At 40.9% G+C, this 7,913-nt stretch overlaps 1 long non-coding RNA gene across 1 annotated transcript; it reads right to left on the reverse strand.

The window, feature by feature from the left end:
* Positions 1-4,510: 4,510 nt before the first annotated feature.
* LOC141747624 (uncharacterized) lies at positions 4,511-7,454 on the reverse strand. The gene is made up of 3 exons (XR_012588778.1): positions 7,357-7,454; positions 5,033-5,119; positions 4,511-4,596 (listed from the first exon to the last, which is right to left on the reverse strand). It is a non-coding gene; the product is annotated as an uncharacterized LOC141747624 (long non-coding RNA).
* Positions 7,455-7,913: the final 459 nt, after the last annotated feature.

A 7,913-nucleotide genomic window follows, 5' to 3' on the forward strand; every position in this document is an offset into this window, starting at 1 on the left:
TCAGGAGGGGAGTGATAGGACGAGGGGTAATAGTTTTAAACTGAAAGAGGGGAGATTTAGTTGAGATATTAGGAAGAAGTTCTTTGCTGTGAGGGTGGTGAGACCTCAGGTTGCCCAGAGAAGCTGTGGCTGCCCCATCCCTGGAGGTGTTCAAGGCCAAGGCTTGGAGCAACCTGGTCTAGTGGGAGGTGTCCCTGCCCAGGGCAGGGGGATTGGAATTTGGTGATCTTTAAGGTCCCTTCCAACTCCAACTAATCTATGATTCCATGATTCTAAAATTGCCTTAGTCTGGAGCACCTCTTGCCAGCTAGTGCTTTTAATGAGATAAAAGTAATCAGCAGCACTGCCTCATTAAAACCTCAAGAAGTGCATGTCTGACCAAACCTTTGTCTATTTTTCCCCAATTACAGTAATTGGTCTCCGAGGGGATATTGAGTCTACCTCCACACCTTGCTCGCTTTTCCTTGCGGGCATGACGGCACTGCTACTAAATCACGAACACAGTCAGCTGTTGCAAAAAGACTGGTGCTCCCCTTTCCTTCTGCTGTGATTTCTTTCCATGCTGGACTCTCACATTGTCATTCAAAACATGCAAACTATCCGTCACAACAAATTACCTCTCGTATCTCCCAGATCAGTGACCACCCTTAAATAACCCTAATTACTGATTACACCCCTTTCTAGCATCTCTTGAGAAAGAAACAGCATTTATAGTTCTCGTAAATCAGGATTTTATATGCCAACCCTGCTGGATTTAATCTTTTCTCAGAGATGATGGAGAGAAACAACACACTATTCATAGAAAAACTCTTACAAGGTTTTAATAGGCTCTCATGCAAACCCATTGTTTTGCTTTCTTATTTATTGTCCCTATGAAACTATAACCCCCTGCTCTAAATTATCCATTCACATCTACTCATACGCAGCAGTGAATTTCAAGACACCACAGGCTAGCTGCTAGTGCCAAAACGCTGTAAGGACATTTACTACCATTTGGAGTATTTTTACTTCAAAGGAAAGGATTAATGAAGATTATGGAAATGATCCTCAATCTCCGCATTTCCACTGACCTGTTTTCCCCTCACATATCACATAATGATTTGTTAAACTATGTGTTAGCTATACTATAGGAAAGAAATTTTTAGTGCAATGCAGAGCAGGCAATCTTCCAGATGTACATATTGCTTCCAATATAAAAAATCTTTTGAAGCACTAACCCAACACCCTTGGCACTCACACCCACTGTCCCAGACTGCTGTAGCACCATTAGAGGCAATATAGGCTCCCCCAGCCTTTCCCCACACCCAAGAAATGTGTATCAACTCCGACACAAAGCAAAACTGCTAGCACTACGTCTGCACTAATTGAGGAAAACATTTGCTTGCAGACTTTACTCACTCCTGGCCTCTCTGAGCTGCAGATCCACCACGAATCCACTACGTCAGCCACTTCATATAACCATGGAGGCAGTAGGAAATAAACACACAGAAAACAAGGTAAGTCTACTATGATAACGCTTCTAAACACATGAAAGAAAGACAATATAATCTATCAGATGAGCAATGACAATATCAACAATATGCAAACTTTTTATCTTATGTCTGTTCTTAAGAGTATCTTGAAGGTTTATGCCGCATTATCTATATCCACACTACCTATCCGAATTGACCCCACCTAGACATACTGTACCAAAACTTTTATTCAAAGAAGTGAAGTGTGTGTCAAATCCCAATTACTTGCAGAGTCTTGTCATACTTGAGAGTAGTCAAACAGTGGCACAAGTCACCTGGAGAGGCTGTAGAGTCTCCATGCTTGGAGATACTAAGAACTCAGCTGAGCCTTATCTAAGCTGGCCTTGCTTTGATCAGATGACCTCCAGAGATCCTTCCAATCTGTAATTTTCACAGGATCATTCAGGTTGGAAGCAACCTCAGGATGTCTCTAGTCCAAGCTCCTATTCAAAGCAGGATCTGCTGTGAGGTCAGACCAGACTGCTCAGGGCTTCATCCAGTAGAGTCTTGAAAATGTTGAAGAACACACCCTCCAAGGTTTGACTGTCCCCCCATTCTGAGCGGCAGCCCTGCTATCAGGCAGTCAACCTAGTACTCCCAGTTTGCCATTTGCAAGCCTGATGAGACCGCTCTCTATAGCTTCCTCCAGGACATTGGTAAAGATGTTAAACAGAACAGGCCCAAGGCCAGGTCCCTGTGGTACTCCATGTTGTACCAGCCTCCAGGTACAGAGCCAACTATTAACCATGTCCCTGTGAGCCTGAGCAACTAACGAGTTTTTGAGATGGAAGGACAAGCAGATGGGTAGGCTGTAACCCCTATTCTGTGTTTCAATGAACAATTTACTCTTTCATGTAACACAAAGATTTTCATTTCCTTTTTCAATATATTCTGGAAGATGCTGGTCAAAGGACGCTGGGATCATTCAGATGTGCAAACATCCTCAGTATGCCATTCAGCGAAGTCAGTAGCGATCTCAACAGAATATTTAATACAATTAATGCAGTTGATTTTATCACTGTAGTGATATGCAAGAGTTCAAGACATTATGACGAAAAATTATTTGCCTGAGAAAATAATTCATAATTAGGTTTTGGGGTTTTTCTGTTTGTTTGATTGGGGTTTTTTTTTTTTTTTTTTTTTTTTTTTTTAAGATCAGCTGAAATAGAGCAAGCACTGCTATCACAACTGGTGGAAACTTAAAGGAAAAGGTTGTGGGAAAGTCTGTGTCAGGATTGTCATATACCCACATAATTTGGTTTATAACCAGTCTCTTAGATATGCTAAATTGTGAATGAAAAGAGTAGAAAGTGTTCCATCAGTCATTTCCCCCAAGGCCTGTTTATTTTCAGTACAATATCAAACTTGAAAAACCAGATTGATTGGCTCACCCAGTCAGGTAGCAGACTGTGGTGATACACTGTGGAAAGGGAAATTCCCCTTTCCTTTGCTTACTTACTAATACATTTGATTAGACAAACACAACAGGACTTATTTGAATTCACTTGATGTAACAAATACAGATAGCGCATGGTACAGAACTGCCCCACTTCCAAACAAGCAAAATGGGTGTGCAAATCCATGGTACACGATTTGAAAAGCTACTTACATTCCTTAAACAAACAAAGAAACAAAAACAATTTTTATGTATCTAAAGTTAGATATAAGTCGATAAGTTATCTCATCCTTCGAACCAGTCTTCTTAATCAATAAATGAGGTTATGCAGACTTTATCGGGGTGATACTTTAGCGCTATTTTGTTTAAATGCAGACATATTTGCATTTCAGAACAACTTATTAAGTCTTATCTTGTATTTTGATGCAATTTCATCAAAATTGCATTTTATATTTTGATGCAGTTGTATTTTGATGCAATTGCAAATACCGCAGACAAGTTTAAAAAATAATTTTATATGCTGACATTTATTTTGGAGGGATTTTCAATGGAAGACGAGTTTCATCTCAATGGGAGTTTCAAATGCCAGACAGCATGCCTGTATTTGGAAGTGTTTCTCCTTTCATCACCTGCTTTCAATTACTATTTTTACCAGGATATGTATGCAGCACCTTATTGATAAGAACAGTTACAAATGCCAGAGGAAAGAGATAAATCTGCTGGAGTAGCCTCCTGTATAGCTACTGGGCACAAGTCGTTATGTGCGTAACTATTGCAAGGTGAAGATTTCATCTAGTGCAGAGGCAGCCACGTTATCTAGAGCTTCTTAAAAATGCTCTGTGACAGCCAGGGGACTCAAAGCTTCACACTGCCCCATGGTTGTGTGATCACAAACTCAATACACAAATGCAAGCTGCCTTTTAATTTCTGGTACATAAGAAACTGAATGCACAACTTTTTCACCCCTGCCAATCCAGCCTTATGTGCCCTGCAATTACAATTGACAACAGATGGAATATGGCAGTGACTAAATCCCAGAAGCTGGTGCTTTTCTATTTTAAATTAGTAGTTTAGTGGATTAAGGTAAAACATTTGCCAATTGCTGGATCACCCTGTTAAACATTGGGTTAGGAAACAACTCTTGAGTAGCTAAAGAAATAAAATCTGGAACTAAATCTTGATTTGCAGGTACAAAGAAATCAGAGAGACTCATACAAGACTTTTACACCCACAAACGAGCTTCTCTGTTTTGTCAGAAGTACATGCGAGAGTACGCAAAGAAGCGCTCGTGAACATTTTGCACATGCGAATCCAGCACAACTGAAGAGCTGTCTCTTGACCACCAGTAGCAGAGCTCTTGCACAATGCACATGTCTGCGCCCCGCCAGGTCTTGGAGCCACACTATCAGATTTGCCTCGGTTCCTGACGGGGTGTTCTTTGTACTTTGAGCCCTTTGCCCAGCCTTTGCTGGAAGCCTTATTTCTACCCCAGAAGCATAGCAAGAATTGGATTTCGGTATTCAAAGGCTGAGGAATGGTTCTGTTTCCACTGTAAGATGGTGAGAGGGAGGTGGTATGGAAAGCCAAAAGGAAAGACTTGGACTGCTGATCGTGCTGCCAGGGATACAGAAGTGGAGGCAGATCCTGCACCACACCCCCCACTCTCTTCCTTCCAGTGCAGCAGCCATCCTGTAAAATAACCAGCAAGGCCACAGCAATCGTGCTGCTTATAGTCAGCTGCTACCTAAACGATGAAATCCTTTCCCAGTGATACAGCTTTCCGTGGGGAGACAAAAACCACATACTTGTGATTGTGTTATGTTTCGTGTCTTTGGTTTGACACCTCCTTTCTACAGTAGGAAGGCACCCAAGTCGAAGTACTTTGTGCAAAGTCCTTCCTCAACACACTGGTAGCCATTACATGCTGTGACAACAGACAGCCTCAATTCCCTTGCACCAGTATTAAGAGAAAGCCCACTTCAGAGAACACTTCTCCATTTGCACTTTAACTCTGTTCCCTTCCAATAAGCTAATGCTGTCAGTACTCCAGTTAACATTTTCTCTGCCCACCGCTTACCCCAGTCTGTTAGGGCAGAAAAGGGATTCATGTCTGTTCGTTACTTACAAGAAGTAGATTTACAAGAAAAGTTGCCATGAGCTGCAGCATTTGAAAGCAGGACTGATAAGCAGGAGTGATCTACTGTCTGGCAGCCTTCAGAACAGAGGGAAAGAGGAAACATTTTAGGTCAGGTTGGAGAGAGAAGAACTGAGGCAACGGGAGCAAGAGGAAGAGATAACAAATTAATATAGGTAATAAGTCTAAAACTAGAAGTTTGGGGCTTTTGTAATTCTTATCATGACTTCTTTTGTCTTACATGACTCTTAGTTGGATTTACAGGATCCAAGAATGAAGTATTGGGGACGAGAAAGCCCTAGACATAAATAACTGAAAAGTAACAGATTTTAAGGCTTTGCTCATTCAGCAAGAAGGCATGAAATTCCTCTCACTATTTAAACACTTACTCAAAATAGAACTATTAAGAGCTAAAAGTAAGGATATTTGTGCAACTAGTATATGCTGACAGCCCTCATTAATCTAATACTCTCATTTAGTCTTTTAAAAGTGTAGGAACAGGAATATGCAAACCATAAATTGCAAAGCCAGCATCTGCAAACCTTCACTCAAGGTTCCTAATTGCTCTCTGATTCAACCAGGCACATGGCTCTCTATTTATTATTTGTGAGTATTCAGGCAAACTGGTATTAGTATATGCTTGGGGAATGGCCTTTTTTCAGTGAGGTGTTGGCATGTTTCCGTTTTGTTTTTAAGAGGTCAGTGGTTTGGGACTGGACTGAAACATTTCAAAGCCAGCATAAACATTTATTTTCTTTCAAATTATCCTCAGGGAAAAAAAAAAAAAGAGTCTGGCCATTGCACAGTTTTAAGAGTTACAGCCTTACTTTTGCCAGCACTTTTGTCCATGCCTTATTCTAACAACAGTACAATTCTACAACCCTCAATGTGCAGATCAACACCTCAAAACAATCAGAAATTGCTTTGTAATTCCAAGACCAAAGGCAGGTGCTGTTTCACGACATGTACATGTAATACAAGGAGAACAATTAGTGCTACAGAAATAGTCTTCAGAGTGTGCACAGTACAGGTAGTGGTCCGTAATGCTCTACGTCATTGACTTTATGTACAAAGAGGTACTGTGTTTTAATTGCACAATCCGTGGCAAGTACATAACCAACACTCCTTAGGAAGACACTGGTGACACAAAGACAAAAGGGGATGAACGATGTTTTAAGCTCTCTCCCAAAACAAAGTGATATGCATTATTATTACAAGATGCACTGAATAGCCTAGATCCACCAAAATACATATCCAGGCACATCTCTATTTCATCTCAAGAAAATTATATCCTAAAACATTAAAAATGGGACTAATTTCCCCTAGGCAGAAAACATACACGTCCATTAACACTGCACACAACTACCTCAAGGGAAACCTAGCTAGGTGACCCTGGTACAGCTCTGACTTCAGCTACCTCCTTCCATTTCTCTTTAAATGCTTTATTATAAGCACTGTGCTAATAAAATCCTTTTGAGTTACCTGAACAAATCTCCTAATTTGCTACTAGGTCACTAAAAGAAGTGAATTAGACCACTGGGATATTACTTTATCTGACATTCCCAAAGAACTCAGATTACTTCATAGGTCGGTGGAGAATTGCTTTAGGTCATCAGAAAGCTAAAGGCACCACAAGGAGCAATAGCTCCTTTGAGACCTTTGCAAACTTTCATCCTGCACTCCTCCCCACTGATGGCATGCCGACATGCAAGGGCTCAATGCCATGCCTTAAGCCATCATTACTCAGCCCTTGGCTCACAAAACCTCAGAGAACAGAGTGATTTTCTCAAGACATGTACTGGGGGAGGTACAAGGAACCAAGCGCATCTCCCAAGGTTTTATGTATTTCACACATGCAACAATTTTACAGTTAAGTTATTATTTTGTAAAAGCAATCAGGTTGTTCACCTAAGCTCTAAGCTCTTTATCAAACTCCTTTCTACAGCCAGGCTACAGCTGAATACAAAACACATGCAATTACAAGAGATTGAGAGAGGCAGCCTTTTGCTACCCTGACAAGGTTGCTCTGAAGTGCTGGCTGTGCTATACACAAGGCCTGTCTCTCTTGCTTTCAGCAAGATCGAGTCTGTCTCTTCCACTTCTGTGTCACAACACCCTTGTCTTCATATGCTACAAACAGCATTACAACATCCTAGTGCTAATACATCTTCTAGCTGCTGCAGTCTTGCTTGATTTTCACCTTCTCCCAGCTTTTTGAACACAGAACCTCAGTTTTCATTAAAGAAAGTTATTGGTAGCCTCATTGTTGAGGACATGAACTTCAAAAATACAACATAAAAAGATAAAGGACTTACACTGTTGTTGACTTAGCAGTCATAACTTGTTAACCATCCGCAATTGGCTGCAGAAGTCCCTCTCCTCCATGTAGGGGATAAACACAAGCTGATTTCTGAGGTGGGCATTGTGGTTGCACCTGCAAGAACATGTTTCCCTGTGGTCATTGTTTTCTTTAAAAAGGGGAAAGTTAGGAATGAGAACAGGTGTGTTATTTATAAATGACTTAAGCCAGTTTAAATTCTGTGTTGCAAAAAAGGCATGTACCCACCTTTCTCAATTCCTGCCCTCAGAGCTGCCCAAGTCAGAGAAAAATTAATATTAAAATTAATTAACAGAGAAAAAAATATAAATTGCTTTTCAGTCAGACCAGCTCCTCCATCTGGCTGGCAACAGAGTCGCATAATAGTGCTGCTGACTCAAGGAGAGGCGTGACTAGCAATTTTAGAGAGAGCAAGCTTCAGATCTATTAAGACAATTGTAACAATGCATGTTCAGAGCATCCCAGAAGGTTAGTGATTTATTTTGCTTGAAGAGTCCAGAAAGAATCTCTTGGTCTCCCTCCCCTGAAATGAAA

Source organism: Larus michahellis, chromosome 8 (genome assembly GCF_964199755.1).
Source record: "Larus michahellis chromosome 8, bLarMic1.1, whole genome shotgun sequence".
In the NCBI taxonomy this organism is placed as follows: domain Eukaryota; kingdom Metazoa; phylum Chordata; class Aves; order Charadriiformes; family Laridae; genus Larus; species Larus michahellis.